At 38.8% G+C, this 18,224-nt stretch overlaps 1 pseudogene; it reads right to left on the reverse strand.

Annotated features, from left to right (window-relative positions):
- The window catches only part of LOC143104870 (cyclin-L2-like), a 67,937-nt pseudogene extending 50,554 nt beyond the window's left edge, over positions 1 to 17,383 (reverse strand).
- Positions 17,384 to 18,224: the final 841 nt, after the last annotated feature.

Here is an 18,224-nt window from a genome sequence, read left to right on the forward strand (position 1 = left end):
CTAACTAGCATGCTAACATGCTAGCATGCTAACATGCTAGCATGCTAACTATGCTAACCATGCTAACTAGCTACAGTGGGTAGGAGTCATAGTTGATGACAAGTAACAGTTACAATGGCTGAACAGTTAAAAAGTTCAGTAGTTTAAAGGGTTAAATTGTTTAACAGTGAAATATTGTAGTGATGACTTTTATTTTTAAACAGTTTTTGGCAGAGGAAGCAGTTGGACAGGATGTGTAGTCTTAATAGGGCCAGTTTGTATGCTTAAAGCCTGAGAATGGCAGTTGGTCCAGGTGGCCCGAACACCTGCCATAGGATTCTAATTGCTTAACTGCCGTATTGTGATGTCATAATCATAATGTTAAGTCAATGGGGAAATTTTGATTAGTTTTTAATTAATAGTTTAAAAAGTATAAAAGTTACAAAGTTGAAAAATACAAAGCTCACATGTCCTAAGTAAGACCTACGTAACATAGTTTGAATGAAGTTTCTACGTTAAACGGTTGAAGCTGCATTAAGTGCGTTAGAAGAAGAATAATAATAATAAAATGCCTTGGAATAACAGTACAGTGCATTTTCATGCACTGTAATAACTAGAAAAGCATTTCCTGAAGGAAATACAGTGCATAAAAATGTAAAAAATATGATGTAAAATATCATACAGAGTAAAAACAAACTATATTGGTTGCTAGGTAGATGAGGTTTAATATAGTTGGAGTGACTGAACAGTTAAATAGGTGGATAGTTTATATGGTTAAATGATTTGCTTGGAAGATAAGGTTTAATATAGTTGGAATGATTGAACGGTTAAATAGGTGGACAATACTTAACTTAGTTAACTTAGCTAATGCATTTTTAGTAGTTAGCAATGCTAACATGCTAACTATGTTAACCATGTGACTTAGCTAATCTAGCTAATCATTTTTAGCAGTTTTGCTAACTATGCTAACTAGCATGCTAACATGTTAGCATGCTAACTATGCTAACCATGTGACTTAGCTAACTTAGCTAATCATTTTAGCAGTTTTATAAAAAATGCTAACTAGCATGCTAACATGCTAGCATGCTAACTATGCTAACCATGTGACTTAGCTAACTTAGCTAATCATTTTTAGCAGTTTTGTAAAAAATGCTAACTAGCATGCTAACATGCTAGCATGCTAACTATGCTAACCATATGACTTAGCTAACTTAGCTAATCATTTTTAGCAGTTTTGTAAAAAATGCTAACTAGCATGCTAACATGCTAGCATGCTAACATGCTAGCATGCTAACCATGCTAACTAGCTACAGTGGGTAGGAGTCATAGTTGATGACAAGTAACAGTTACAATGGCTGAACAGTTAAAAAGTTCAGTAGTTTAAAGGGTTAAATTGTTTAACAGTGAAATATTGTAGTGAGGACTTTTATTTTGAAACAGTTTTTGGCAGAGGAAGCAGTTGGACAGGATGTGTAGTCTTAATAGGGCCAGTTTGTATGCTTAAAGCCTGAGACTGGCAGTTGATGCAGCTGGCCCGAACACCTGCCATAGGATTCTAATTGCTTAACGGCCGTATTGTGATGTCATAATCATAATGTTAAGTCAATGGGGAAATTTTGATTAGTTTTTAATTAATAGTTTAAAAAGTATAAAAGTTACAAAGTTGAAAAATACAAAGCTCACATGTCCTAAGTAAGACCTACGTAACATAGTTTGAATGAAGTTTCTACGTTAAACGGTTGAAGCTGCATTAGCTGCGTTAGAATAATAATAATAATAATAATAATAATAATAAAATGCCTTGGAATAACAGTACAGTGCATTTTCATGCACTGTAATAATAATAATAAAATGCCTTGGAATAACAGTACAGTGCATTTTCATGCACTGTAATAATAAAATGCCTTGGAATAACAGTACAGTGCATTTTCATGCACTGTAATAATAATAAAATGCCTTGGAATAACAGTACAGTGCATTTTCATGCACTGTAATAATAATAAAATGCCTTGGAATAACAGTACAGTGCATTTTCATGCACTGTAATAACTAGAAAAGCATTTCCTGAAGGAAATACAGTGCATGAAAATGCAAAAATATGATGAGTTCATATGGTTAAATTATTTGCTTGGTAGATAAGGTTTACTATAGTTGGAATGACTGAACAGTTAAATAGGTTGATAATTGAAATGGTTAAATTATTTAGGCAGATAGTTGACGATAACTAACAGTTGGAATGGCTCCAATGTTTGCTAGTATTTATGCTAACTATGTTAAAGATAATAATGGTAACCAAGTAACTATGCTAACTAGCATGCTAACAATATTAAAATGTTAACTATGCTAACCATATGACTTAGCTAACCTAGCTAATAATTTTTATTAGTTATGATAACTATGCTAATTAACATGCTAACATGCTAATTATGTTAACCATGTGACTTAGCTAACTTCGCTTATCATTTTTAACAGTAATGCTAACTAGCATGCTAACATGCTAACATGCTAACATGCTAACCATGTGACTTAGCTAACTTAGCTAATCATTTTTAGCAGTTTTGCTAAAAAATGCTAACTAGCATGCTAACATGCTAGCATGCTAACTATGCTAACCATATGACTTAGCTAACTTAGCTAATCATTTTTAGCAGTTTTGCAAAAAATGCTAACTAGCATGCTAACATGTTAGCATGCTAACTATGCTAACCATGTGACTTAGCTAACTTAGCTAATCGTTTTTAACAGTTTTGCTAAAAATGCTAACTAGCATGCTAACTAGCATGCTAACATGCTAGCATGCTAACTATGCTAACCAAGTTACTTAGCTATCTTAGCTAACTAGCTACAGTGGGTAGGAGTCATAGTTGATGACAAGTAACAGTTACAATGGCTGAACAGATAAAAGTTCAGTAGTTTAAAGGGTTAAATTGTTTAACAGTGAAATATTGTAGTGAGGACTTTTATTTTGAAACAGTTTTTGGCAGAGGAAGCAGTTGAACAGGATGTGTAGTCTTAATAGGGCCAGTTTGTATGCTTAAAGCCTGAGACTGGCAGTTGATGCAGCTGGCCCGAACACCTGCCATAGGATTCTAATTGCTTAACGGCTCTATTGTGATGTCATCAGCCCATGTTAAGTCTATGGGGAAATTTTGAACAGTTTTTAATTAATAGTTTAAAAAGTATAAAAGTTACAAAGCTGAAAAATACAAAGCACCCATGTCCTAAGTAAGACCTACGTAACATAGTTTGAATGAAGTTTCTACGTTAAGCGGTTGAAGCTGCATTAATTGCGTTAGAAGAAGAAGAATAAGAAGCCTAGGAAGAACAGTACAGTGCATTTTCATGCACTCTAATAAGAAGAAGAAGAAGCCTAGGAAGAACAGTAGAGTGCATTTTCATGCACTCTAATAAGAATAAGAAGAAGAAGAAGAAGAAGAAGCCTAGGAAGAACAGTACAGTGCATTTTCATGCACTGTAATAAGAAGAAGAAGAAGAAGAAGAAGAAGAAGCCTAGGAAGAACAGTACAGTGCATTTTCATGCACTGTAATAAGAAGAAGCCTTGGAATAACAGTATAGTGCATTTTCATGCACTATAATAATAATAATAATAATAAGAAGAAGCCTAGGAAGAACAGTACAGTGCATTTTCATGCACTGTAATTAGGTCGTGCAGACAGTCCGAACTGCACGCTCATGGAGCTGCTTGAGTAGCCTATCTACCCGGGTCAATCAATCAGCCGGGCGGGCCGGTTAGGTTATGAGTGCGAGTCAGCCGAATCAGCCGGCTACGTTGTCATGAGTGGATCGATCTTTAGAGTAACTCCTCGTCAAGGTGAAAAACAAATCCACAACAAAAGCCATGCTTTCACTTCTGAAATAACATATGTTCTGCACGCATAGCCTACTTTAAAATGCAATTAGGTCGCGAAGACAGTCCGAAACATTGCAAGCTCTGTATGGAGAGTAGGCTAGCCAGTCGGATCAGCCAAGCGGGCCGGTTACGTTGTTGTTATGAGTGCGAGTCAGCCGAATCAGCCGGCTACGTTGTCATGAGTGGATCTTTAGAGGAGCGAGTAACTCCTCGACAAGGTTAAAAGAAAATCCACAACAAAAGCCATGCTTTCACTTCTGAAATAACATACATTCTGCACGCATAGCCTACTTTACAATGCAATTAGGTCGCGAAGACAGTCCGAAACATTGCAAGCTCTTTATGGAGTTGCTTGAGTAGCCTACCTGGGTCATTTGGATCAACCGGGCGGACCGGTTACATTATGTTGTTATGAGTGCGAGTCAGTCGAATCAGCCGGCTACATTGTCATGAGTGGATCTGTAGACGAGCAAGTAGCCTAGTTTCTACTCGTGTCAAGGTGATAATAATAATAGGCCTAATGAGAATAGTAGTAGTAGTAGTAATAATAATAATAATAACAATAATAATAATTTATTCACTGCAGGGCATTTCTACGTTCCTGTTTATATGTCTACATTGAAAGTCAATTGCTTAGGCTAGGTTAAGACAATAAATAAACAGTCTGGCTCAAACTGCTTTCTTTCCCGTGAGTGGGTGGAGGTTTTGATGCTATTATATTAGGCTATTTTATATTATATTATATTAGGCTACCTAACATGATATATATATATATATATATATATAGCTATGATTAATAGGCTAATAATATTAGTTGCCTAGTATTAGCAGCCTAATACCTATTAGAATAGATTCCTAGTAGCCTACTATTAGTATATAGTAGTGGTAATAAACATTGTAGCAGAGTAGCATTAGACCTAGGCAAATTTTCTAACTCTTAGGCTAAATGCAAGTACAGCAAAAACCTGGTTTCAAATCATGGAGGATCCACATCCAACATGAGAAGGCACTTAACGAAATTAAGCACCCCACTGCACTGCTTGAACGTAGGACTGAATTTCTTTGCGATTTAGCAATACTGACTCAAGTGACTCAAGTGACTTGTTCAACCCGGATCAGTTTAGTGAGTGACTCAGAATAACCCGGATCCTTAAAAGGAATCGAGTTTGACAGGCCTACTGCGTGCACCTTCTGAGAGTTAACTCAAATGTATGACGTCACGGATTGATGGCCGCAAGGCATTTCAATTAACACAGAAAATTGTTATTTTTGTAAATTTCTAATTTCACAAACTATTAATGAGACATTTTAGCGAATATTAACGTTGGAACTCGGAAGTATTACACATTTTAAAAAGTAAAAAACGGGTCTTGTCAAAAGGGCTCTTGGACATCAAAGGGGCAAAAGGGCAGGTGCTAGCCCCTGTAGCCCCACTTCTCTGCACGTGCCTGGTCCATCACTTGAGGTAGAGCTGCCTGAAAAGTTGTGGGCTCAATTCCTGACTGCCACCGTTGTGCCCTTGAGCAAAGCAGGGCAACCGAGGAGACGTGCTCTTGTAATACTTAACGTAGGGAAGTCGCTTTAAGCATCATCAAGCAGGATAAGCATCAGCCAAATGGATAAGTAAGTAAATACCTTATTTAAATGTCCTGCTGAGTGTTGTCCATGGACACAAGGTATGCAACTCTACCAAGGACATGAATGTGGTTAGTGATACTTCATGCAAAATGGGCCAGTTCTGGACTAAAAGAGAACTTGAGTGATCACTTTTGCGAAAAGACAGCCCAATAAGCAGCCCAATAAGATCAGCTGAAGTCGATCCTTCATTCATGTCACAAAGCATAGGATGTAATGTGTCTGACATCCCACAGCTCACAAACATGCCAGGCATTGGTGAGCACAAAGAGAGAATGTGAGCGGAGCGAAAACATGAAATATAGTGATTGCTCAGATTTAACGGGTCACTCTATCAGACCACTGTTGATCCTGGTAACAGCAGATAAAATCGAGTCGGAAAAAGGAATGATGTCATGCAATCAACTGTGCACATGAAAGAGTCGCACAAGAAGGAAATGACAGAAACTGATCATTGTGCCAATTGTAGGCCTATAGATTTGCTTGTGTGGACAAATTAGAGCTGGCCGATGTGTTGTTCGGCCATTTCTAGAGCATTTACCCAGGTGTGTGTGTTTGTGTTTTTGTGTGTGTGTGTATGTGTTTGTGTTTTTTTTTTGTGTGTGTGTGTGTGTGTGTGCGCATGTGTGACATGGCCTCGCAGGCTGCTTAGTGTGAAATGCTACTATTAGCCAATTAGAGAGAGTATGAGTTTGTGTTATAGATACAACATTAAGAGATAGCCATGTCTTTGGAAGTTGTCTGTTTTCTGAAGTAATACAACCAGAACATTAAGTAGGATGTTATACAGGGGAGTGTTTGCATGATTGCTGTCTGATTGTAAACAGTTCAGGAAAAGTATTTGTATAAACTAGACTGCATTTCCGGCGGGACTTGCGAAAGTGTGCTTGCCCTGGTCCGGTCAACAACGTGAGCAGACAGTGGCATACGCTATGCTGAACCTGGCTTGATCCAAGCATTCTAACAGTGCCTTTCAGTGTTGGAGGAGTGGCAATACCCCAAAAGCTCTAGTAGAGGGCTATTCAACTATTGGCTTGCGGGGTGAATGCGGTTCGTTGGATTTTACCTGTGGACTGCCTTCGAATTTAGCTTCTATGACTAAGATCAAATCAATAAAATAAAACGACAGCAGTGTTTGGCTGCAAAAATAAGTAATGTCACGTGTCTTGCGCCTCTCAAACTGGGCTATTAGGTAACCTACAGAAGAATTAACATTTTGAAATATGACCAAGGCATTAAAATGCTGCTTGTTTGTCAGGATACTTTTTCACTGATTTATTTTTAAAAAATGAGCTATGAGTGTGAATGTTATATATTCCATCCCCTAATTCTGTTTTACTGGTTTATTTGACAAATAATCTATATGGATTTGCTCTATAAAGACCTTATGTCTGTTTGGGATTGTTTTGAGAGCCTATTGATGTATCTCAGAATAACGGAATGTCCACAACATTAGTGATGTTTTTGTGTGTGTGTGTGAATGTATTTTACTTAACTCATTGAATGTAGCTGGATACTCATGAACGCATGTCTCTAATAGCCACAATAGTAGTAATTTTAGCAACACCGTATTTTGTGTGGCCCATAACGACCCAGTGGATAATGAAAACGTGCTAAAAAATTCACATTCCTTGCTTGTTGTTGGTACATTTTAATCCGATTCAGATTGCCACTTACCTGTGAAGTAAGAGTTCAGTATAGGTTTAAGGTCTGGGGCAGGGATTTGACATTCTGTGACTTCTTCATTGAGGGCTTGCTTAGCAGCACTGTCCGCTTTCTCATTTCCCCTCAGACCAACATGGCCTGGGACCCAGCAAAAAACTACACTAAGGTTCTGGTTCTTTAGACGTTGTAGTTGATGTTGGTTGTACTTTTTGCGATTTTTAATTGCAATTTAATTTAATGCAATTTACTTTACGATTAAATAAAATTAAATTTATCCCTCTCACCCATAGTTTTCTATTTATTTACAAATGTACATAGGCCTACTGTAATTACATTTATACATAGTTATTCTACTGATCTTCATACTATTCATCCTGCACATAGACTTATTCTTACTACTCTTATGATGTTGTTTCTGCACTACAATGACACTGTTTCCACACTGCACATAGCTGTATGTTATGTACATATCTGTTATATATTTGTCATATTGAATATCAATAATTATTCTGTTTTATTATATTCTGTTAATACACTGCATATATCTATATTATTATTTCTACTATTATACTGTTACTGCTACATCTACATACATTATTCTACTTATTGTATGAGGTAACTGCTAATACACTGCACATATTTATATTTAATTCATATTACTCTAAACCACCTTCTGTAAATCAACTGTATACTACTGTCTACATTGCACTATATTTCTTGACCTGTCTCTGTATATTTCATCACCTTTCTATACTTTGCATCACATTGAATGCATACTGTATACTAATGTAATGCATACTAAGATCTTTGGTTGCTATGAAGGCCAGTCGTTCTAAATGGATGGTTGCTATGGCCAAAGGCCAGTTCTATCTCTGCCATTGTCAAGCGGGCATATCCTAACCTTATCTTATTTGAAGCATCTCTATTTTACTACTACGCCTACTTCCATACAGCGAGTCCCATTAAGAAGTGGCCACTTCATCCACGCAGCAACATTATTAAATTAATCTGTCACCATATGCCTATGCCAACGCAAGGAGGAGAACATTTTAATTTGATTCACAATGAAACGTTACATTTAATGTACATGTTGACAATGAGTAGGCTAGTTTTGGTTGTTGTTGGTGGGGTTACTGCATCCCTTAGTTATGCCTACAATGCAAAATTGTTCCCTCGCGATTGTTAGCTCCTGCAGACGCATTTCAAAACATCGCGATGTGAAATGCCACCACAGAATTGTTCGGTCTTAGTGAGTTAGGAGTCTTCGCGACTTCTTTTAAGCTGTCACAGACTCAGGTGCTACTTTTAGTGCTAAAATGCTTCCTGAATTACTCTTAGTAAAAAAAAAAAGGAGTCCTAAAGTTACGAGTACAAGCATCTCATATCAAATGACCATGGCATCACGCTAAGCAACATAAATCCCATACAGCAACATCTCCTCCCTAGCTTCTAGCCACACAAGAAATGAATAATGTTAAATCTCTGCTTAGGATGCTTCTTCGCTTAGCATTCTAATAACAGAAGGGGCACATTTATGTTGACCACTACCATATGACTCATTATATCTGGTATATAAGTATTCCTTACTTATGAAGCTCACTAATGCCACCGTATTTAGTAAAATGTAATACAACGTTGCCACCTAGCGTTCAGATGTATTTAACATTAACGTGACATTGCTTGCTTATTCTTTCGTCAACTCCATGCTTTTAGGAAAACAATCTTTTTATCATAGTTCCCTCTTCAATGAGCGATTACCAGCTCGTTTTTGTAACAGAGATAGCTGTTTATTGTCCCTAGGTTTACAGAAACACCTATTCATATTAATACGTAGCCTATGGAGTGCTGCCGACCACTGTACGGCCCAGAATGCCTTGCATGTCTTTACAACAAAACAACACAGTAAAACCTAAATGCCCATAAACATATGCATTTGCATACTTGTAACATTTTTAATAATACTTTTCCATCATGATATTTAACAATAATGAAAAATTTGAAAATGAAAATAACTGTACTACGTCAGCAATACATAGCTAATGTTCCCCTTACCATTTCAGTTTGTAAGTCCATACTATCCTTTGGCAGAGCAAGGATTTCATGATTGGGCAAGGTTGCCCGGAGACATTGTGGCTGCCCAGAGACATTGTGCATACTTGGAAGGCATTGTGATAGATGTACCAGTACAACTGCAAATGTGGAAGGTGATAGTTACCAAATATGGGTGGGTGGTTTGCAAATGCTGGAAACTTTTGGAATGTTTTCTTTTTTTTTTTTTAGCTTATGCACCCTCACATTGGAGTCCCGAGTTCAAATACAAAATTTAGTATCGATATGTGACAGTGTTCCTGAGATATGGACGACTTCCTGTTTCGGAGCTTCGCCGCCGATTTCGTTTGGCTGTGACAGGCAAACGCTTTCGAAAATCAAAAATCCTTCTGGTAACTTTTGTGAGGCTTGGTCCAAGGATAATGTACGTCAAGTTTCGTGGCGTTCGGACCAAATTTGTGACCTGTGAAAATTTTCGATTTCTGTTCAATCCAATATGGCGGACGAACGACACGCCCACCTGACGTCATCTTCGCGACCAACTTACACCGGTACTGACCGGACGTTTTAAAGTTGGAACGGTGTCTCTGTCTTAAAGGGCCTAGGCACTAGAGCTGACAAATAATTAGGGAGACGGGAAAAATAATAAAACTTAAGAAGAACAATAAGTGTGCTGCTTTGCAAGCACACTTAATAAAACTTAAGAAGAACAATAAGTGTGCTGCTTTGCAAGCAAGCACACTTAATAAAACTTAAGAAATATAACCGCAAGCGGTGATTATCAGGGTCCGAGCAAAATGAACATGAGGTAGCATAGCTTTTTAGTTTACATATGCTTTGATTGTTTGGGCCCAATTGTTCAAAAAAACGTCATTGGATTTCGGTTATCGGATTTCAGTTACTGGATTTCGGCTATCGGATTTCAAATCTTGAAAATGGGTTCAAAGGGAAACAAGGATCCTGAAATTGGATTAGATCACAAAATCTATTCTTGGTTTTGATCTGGATAAAAGCTTCACTTTGTGTTGTTCAAAACTTTTGAGTTGGATTGGAATACATTTGATCCATAAAATTAGAATTACCCTGTGCTGTAACGTTATAGTGTGCTAACCTCCACAACCCAACAGTATTCGAACAGTACTCTATTCTAGTGTGCGCATCTCCACAACCCAATAGTTTTCTAACAATACTCTATTCTAGTGTGCTTACCTCCACAACCCAACAGGTTTCTAACAGTACTCTATTCTAGTGTGCTAATCTCCACAACCCAATAGTATTCTAACAATACTCTATTCTACAGGACTATGCATTTGTCGTGGATAAGATAAAGGGTCTGATAATGGAAGGCAGTGTTTCCCACAGAATTGAATTGTATTTGTGGTGGTAGGTGAAGGGGGGTGGGGGTGGGTTCTGTGTTGGAGTCAATAAGATGAACAGCCTATAATTATACAGTTATACTTGCTTTGCACAACAAGTCCTGACTAGTAGCTGTAACGTTATAGTGTGCTAACCTCCACAACCCAACAGTATTCTCTTCTAGTATGCTAACCTCCACAACCCAACTGAAGGAACTGTAGGGGGCGATGTGGGTTGAGGTAGAGTGAGTGTGTGGCGAGCAGGCAGAGCCTCGGTCAGAAGGCTCAATGGTATAGAGTGATGACACGGAGATGGCAGGTTTCGGTGCAACACAAGTGAACTTTATTTGAGTTTCAATTCATCGGTTCTTTACTTGTATGTGTGCTGCATCAAAGAGGAAACAAACAGAAAAAGGAGTAATCAGTGAAATGGGGTAAATCAGTACAGATCCCAACTCACAACAATAAACTGAAATCATATGGCTACATAAGGTACAACTAAACAATATTTGACATCCCAAGTCAACCAACATCATCTAATCATCTCTCACATGGGACTCCAACACACCAAACCAACAAAGACTTTAACTTTACACATGATGGCAGAGCTACTCTACAAACTGATAAACATCACAAAAGTCATAGTAGGGGTTTGACTTTCGAAACTGACGTCTAGAATCAGTGTCGAGGCTTCGAAGCACAAGTGTTTCAAAACACTGCTTCGAAACGTGGTTCAAAACAGCCATGTCATGTGACCACTGCTTCGAAACATCGTTCAAAATCCCCATGTCATGTGACCAAAGTTAAGTGAACCTTCGGTACATTTCACCGGTGTCGGCAGGCGTGCCCGCACGTTCAATTAACAGTGTAGCTTTCTCTTAAGCAATAACCATGATGGTGTAGTGAGGGTGTTTTTTGCACGGTAGCCCAGGCTGCTCAAATGTGGTTCGATCCCTGTTTGATTTGTAAGGTATTGTTTCAGATCGTATCTGTTTATGTTTTCTTACTTCACCATTAACCACACAGTTTCAACTAAACTCTCAGAATGGTCAAAAATCGAGAGTTTTTTTAAGAAGAAAGTGATTTAGAGAACACATAGTGGCAGCAATAAGATTCTCTTTATTGTGACTTCATGTGGTCTCCCATCCAGTAATTGACCAAGGGCATGCTGCTTTACAGGCTTTTCCCAAATCACGGAAGAAACGTCGACGCAGCGGTATAGTAGCAGATAATCAGGCAACTCCTGGTGCACTTACAAACTTTCTAATGCCTCGTTATTGGACTAAAGGTCGTAGTTGTACTACTGCAGAAGTTTCGTACCATTCAGGGCATTATTAGTGGGGTAATTTACGAGATAAAAGTTGGTTCCATCACGACTGCAGAACGTCATTAGTTTCTGACAGCGCTACTCGACCAGGGCTGGACCAAGGGAAAAAAGGTTCTGGGAGGGTGTTTGGCTCGGGGTCATGGTGCAAAGGACCCTAGGGTGAAATTACTCCGAACCATCGCTTTAACTCAAAGACGCACCCAATGCAGGACACACTGGAGTGCTGGGTTGAGATGAACAAAAGAGTGAACTGAGGGCGAGCAAACAATTTATCCTGGTCTGAGCCCCTGCTCTGGAGCTACAGGGTTTCCCAGCAGGTAAACTGGGCGTGGTTAGGTGGCAGAGCCAAACAATCCTGCAACTTTGTGCAGATTTAAGTGAACATTTGAAAATGAGAAACAATATAATAATAATAATAATAATATATATATATGTGGCCTATATGTGACTACGCCACTCCCACTTAATAATAATAATAATAATAATAACTAGATGTACCGCATAGCGGTACAAAATATGACCGCCGCTCAGTCCTGTACATCCATTCCGCGAAAATAAATCATAATAATGAATTTGTCTCTATCTTCTACTCCATCCCCCACTCTTGAAACTTTTGTGTATGCTTGTTTGGAATGTGTGTTTGCGGGCCGCACACAAAGTAGCCTACTGACGCTGCAAAGGTGACTAGATTTGTAGCACTTGCCAAAAAAATTGTAGCATTGTTATAAAACCTTTAAAATATCTAAACAATCACAAGTAGGGCAGTTCATCACAGTCCATCCATTGCAACTGGACTGATGAAAGGTACACCTGTAGGCTACATTGTATTTGGGAAAAGCAGAAGGTAGCAGCATAATGTATTTATTTATTTATTATTAAACAAAACAATCCCTGTCAGTTCCATGCAGTTTTCAATAGCTATCAAGAAGAGAGGTCATGTCATGGATTTTTGTGAATGTTTCTTCTTCTACATATGCATAAGTTTAGTCATCTAGTTCATATGATATTCAGCTTTATTGTCAATGCACAAATTAAATACCAGTAGTCTAAAACAAAATGCCGTTTTACCCAGTGGTGCAAATAACTGACATGTCCAAAAGGGCCTTCATGAAATGCGTTGCTAGACTGTTCATACACATTTTAAAGGGGTGGTTCAGGATTTTGGACATAAGACCTCATTTCCATGTAAGCAAGTGTGATATTTATCAGTGGAGACCGTTTTCAACACGTTTCATCCAGTCCTTCTAATTGCAGAGTTCGCAGGTGCTAGGCTAGCGCAAGTCAACGGTATGTGCTAGCCTGCCACTAAAGACAGTCTTACCCACTCCAAAGTACACCTGAGGCAAATTCCAGACGATCGATGTAAATGTCTGTGTTAATAGAATAGTGTAAGAAATACAACTACCCTTGCATCGCATTGCAATAGTTATACTTTGGTCCCTTTAGTTGTTAGTAGTCATTTTGCAACTCAGCGGCGGACTGCTATTACCAAGGCTACTACTAGGTATCCCCATTCGAGTGCGCTTTACTGTTTACTTTTCGGCGCAGTACTACTAACCGGAGCAAGTATAATTCCGCCGCTGCTAAGAAACTAGTCCCTCAAAATGTAATGCGATCGTTGAAATGCAAGGTTAGAATAACGTTAGAAATAACACTATCAATACAGACATTTACATCGATAGTCTGGCGTTATAATTTATTTGCCTCGGGTGTACTTTGGAGTGGGTAAGACTGTTTTTAGTGGCAGGCTAGCACATACCTAGCCTAGCACCTGTGAACTCTGCAATTAGAAGGACTGGATGAAACGTGTTGAAAACGGTCTCCACTGATAAATATCACACTTGCTTACTTGGAAATGAGGTCCTATGTCCAAAATCCTGAACCACCCCTTTAACGGGCCAAGTTGAAGAGCTACTGTCCGTAATTGTTTGTGCAAATAATATGCTGATTCATTTTCCCTTGCATTTTGCAACTATGAGGTCCATGGTTAGTCTGGCTTTCGCCAGACCAAGCTCAATCTTTTAAGAAATCGAAAAGGAATCGCCGGCAGATCAGGCTGAGTTCACCCAGCCTAGTCCATGGTAGGCGCCAGATAGAAATATTGTTTAATTTTGCGATTGAGATATCCACGCACTGGCGCCCCCCCGCGACGTGTTCGCCCCCAGAGGGAGGTATGACAAAACCGTGACTGTTAACATAAGCTATATAAGGTAGGCCCTATGCTAGGCCTATTACACAACATAAATTGTCACTAGGCTATGCTGGCGACCCAAATAAAATCTCCTTTGGGAACCAATGGCTTACAGTATCAAGCTGCCACCTCTTGGCGAAAAGTTAATAGTTTTGCATATCAGTAGTACATTTCACGCAGCTGTGTTAATCAAGGCGCGAATGAAGTGGACACTTCTAAATGGAACCCAACCCACTGTACAGTAGCTCAAGGTCTGTGGCTAAAGCAGCCATAATGAAAGCGTTATCATTGTTTGGATACTTCACACACATGTTTTTTAATCGCATAGACTATCAAGCAACTACAACTACCAAGCTGGAATCAAAGCACATCGACTCCCCTCTCACACCCACGCACTTCGAACAAACAAAAAGCATCTCACGGTAACAGCCATAGGCAAAACTGTATCGGACCGGTGTAACGTTGGTACTAAATCATCCATCGCAAAGAAGGATTTTTGTAGCACGTGCAACAAATATGTGTAGGTACAGCCCTGCCCTGGATACATCTCTCAACGTGCGCTTTAAAACATTTGGTTTAAATGGAGATGTAGATCATCACGGGTGCGTTAATAAATCTACATTGTGGCGAGTTGACACAAATGATCCACTTTGACGAATTTATGTAGTTTCAGTCCTAGTTACTTTACTTTGAGCCATGCTCTTCCTTACTTGAATCACCTTTGAAAATAAAGGGTTGAAGTAGTCTATATGGGTGTTTGGGAATGAACATTGACTCAGATGCTTTTTGAGACTTTGAGCAGAAATGTCCCAGCCCGGTGTTTAGGATGCATCATATAGACAGGTTATCTTTCAGGAAGCCTATATATTTTCCATTAGAAAACCATCACGTAGCGAACGTGTTGTGGCTAACTCACTTAGCTCCTGTTAGTAGCCTAGGTTATGGTCATAAGCAAATGAGGTGACAGTCGAAAGATACAATTAGTGCTGTTATCAATTTGCTTGGTAGCCTATAATAACCGCATTTATGGTTTTCTACAAATACATCAATGATGAAATGGGCCTCCATCACTCAACAAATGCTAACGGTAGCCTAACATTATTTTACCTATGTTCTAGGATATAACCATAGCAGCTAGATGTCTATGGGATATAACTTGTATAAGATTAACGTAGCCTACCTGCAGTAAAAACCAAGCATGTCTGATAAACATTCTCAGATTTATTTCGGCTTCAAGAAGCAATGGGAATTACATTTCATGTGGAAATCGTCCTATCCTTATTAGACGTTCTCTGCGGTAAACTACAGTCCTTGTAGGAAGCGTCCATTGTTTTTCCAACCCACTTTTTAACTTCCAACAAAATTACGTCTCACTGCAACGATGCGCCATCTAGTGGACAAACGACTACGTATCGCCAATACTGGAAATGCAGCCATGATGATGATGATGATGAATATTTGGCTTTTCTTTCATCCTACTAAATTTGTAATTATGTACTGGCCGTTCAAATTGCCGAAAACGGTAGTATGTGCGTGCCTGTGTGTGTGTGCATGTGTATATGTGTGCACCGTCATCTACAGGCCAATGAGTGTACAGTACGAAACTTGGCATACCCCCAGAGAATGCCAGGTCAATCATACACATAAATAATACCAATAATTTAATAAGTATAGTTAAATATATAGATATATAGACTTTACTTTACTTTATTTATGCATTGTTGCACTGTTGACTTACTCATTTGCACTATCACCATGACCACTATCACCATTGCACTACCACCATGACACTCATTCACACAGAGCACCTTAGAGCACCTTACCATACCTTACTATGCACAGAGAATCACAGGCTCAGTCCCTGCCTCAGTCATTGCAAGCGCCTCTGATTTATTAATCACCACTATGTGGATACTGTTTTTAGAATCGATTTAGATTAAGTGTTAGTATAATTTGTATTTTTGTAATTTGTATTTTAGTATATTTTTATATATTGTATTAAGTGTTGAAAGTAATTGTAGGTGACTAATTACTTAATATTAATCTTAGACTGGCGAACTTCAGGAAAAACTCAGGAATCAGGTTTATTCTGTTACAAGCAGAGAGAGTACAAAAAAGGTCTATGTAGGCCTAGCCTGTAGGATCACCCTCTCTCTCTCAGTTCTCCATGCTCTAATCTTGAAAATCTGATCCCACAAACATTGCAGTTTAGTTACTTTTAAATGGTTTAAACAAAGAACAAAGTGGCGCCAAGAACAAGCCCACTTGATTGGTTCTACAGTTGGTATCAGACACACCTACTCACACCCACTTCACACCTATGAATTCTTGTCAGAATAGCATGAGGAGAGATATCTTATATATCAGAAATATCACTTATAGAATGTTCCAAACATTCTCACAATCACATCATTACAATCCTTGTAATGAGACTATCAAAATGATACCAGACATGAATACATTTACATTTCATGATACATGGATACATTATATCAAGGAAGCATCCTTTGTCTTGTGTAAGTGATAGGCCTTAAACCAGCACATTAGCATTCCATTGGGGGAGGGGATAGTGTCTTTGTTTAAAACCAAGATGGGTTACATGGCTAACTAAAAGTAGTCTTGAAGTTAAATTATTATCCATTTTAACCATACATTTTATTGCTATCAATTCCCCCTTTTCAAGTCTGAATGACTTGAAGTTTAAAATAAGATTCCATAACATGAGCCTTCTTGAACAATTTTACAATTTTTTTTTTTTTTTTTTATAAAGTCCATAATCAGTCCATAATCAATGTAAGTGTGTGCGTGAGCAAGGAAAGCAGCGTTCAGCATACATCCCTTCTTGCGTTTCTCTTCCGTTGAAGAAGGGTCCTCTTATGAAACTTGAATGTGTCTGCATTGTTTCAGTGTAAGTGTATGCGAGTGCAAAGGGTGTGCATGCAAGCCGCGTTCGGCGTGCACCCTTGTGTCAGTCCAAACAGTCCATGAACAATGGGCCATGAGTGTCTTTGATGATGCGGAGTGCGATGCTGCTTTCGGCACCCCCTTTCGTTGCTTTCAGTCAGTCCGGTTTTGTTGCTTCCAGAGTCATGGCAGTTGGTTCTGCCACAGGTTCCGTTGGACCTGTGGTTCCTGAGCCTCGTCCAGTTTCGTCTCATGACATGGCCTAGCCCCGACCGCTGCGGCTGGCTGTACCTGAGCCCAGGGCAGAGTTGTCTGGTCCATCAAGCTCGTCCAGTGGCATGGCCTGGTCTCCACGGCTGCTGCTCTGGCGTGGTAGCTGAGCCTGGTTGGTGGAGCCATTCGCCATCTTGAAAGGATCTTCTGATATGTTTGCTTAGTGGTAGTCGAAGACAAAGGCATGTCACACCTCCCTTTGTCCCTTTTGGCATGAAAGAGATTCTGGAGAGTGGATTCACAACAACTTTGAGAGACATTAGCATGAGTGTAAACAGAGTCAAACAGTGTCTCGTGAATGCAGATTCACAAGTCAACAACAGTATGCTAATGTATTCAGTTTCTCAATTGGAGACAGTCACACCTACAGTATGGGTCTTCTAACATAGCAGGGCTATTTATCTCCAAACAGAGACTACACATTTGCATCTATTGGCAAAAGGCCAATATAAAGAAAATAAATAAACTTTGGTTAAGTTTAGATGTTTAAAAGAAAAATAATCCACAGACTCACGTGGGTAGGGTACCCCTGCATGTCTTTTAAAGAGATTTTGCATTAGAAGTGAGGGTCAGTAAAACAAAACAGTAGGCATTTAAAAAATGACCATTTGAGCAATAAAACCAGTAAACTTAGATGGTATTTCAAGTCAATACCATCTATCTCCCCCTTTTTATAGTTTCTTAACTATAACAAAAAAATACAAACTAAAAACAAATAAAAGGTAATTTCAAACAGAAAGAAACTCAAGTTGTGGGTATGAATCCATTCAATTGAACATTTGCCCACATCAAACAAGGCGTAAACATGTAGCAAACATTTCCCATTGGCATACAAGCAAAAATAAAAATCTGTCTTAACATGTTAAACCCCAAAAGATGTCCCTCAAATGAAAGAAAGAAAATGGTTGAAATCAACAATGGTTTCCCATTAAAACTCCTCTTAGGTTCATATCTCCCCAGTGAAGTTCCTTTTG

Source organism: Alosa pseudoharengus, unplaced genomic scaffold (assembly GCF_046254945.1).
Source record: "Alosa pseudoharengus isolate Yale_2024_CS ecotype anadromous, Long Island Sound unplaced genomic scaffold, YU_APseudo_1.1 YU_APseudo_1.1_scf_5, whole genome shotgun sequence".
In the NCBI taxonomy this organism is placed as follows: Eukaryota; Metazoa; Chordata; class Actinopteri; order Clupeiformes; family Clupeidae; genus Alosa; species Alosa pseudoharengus.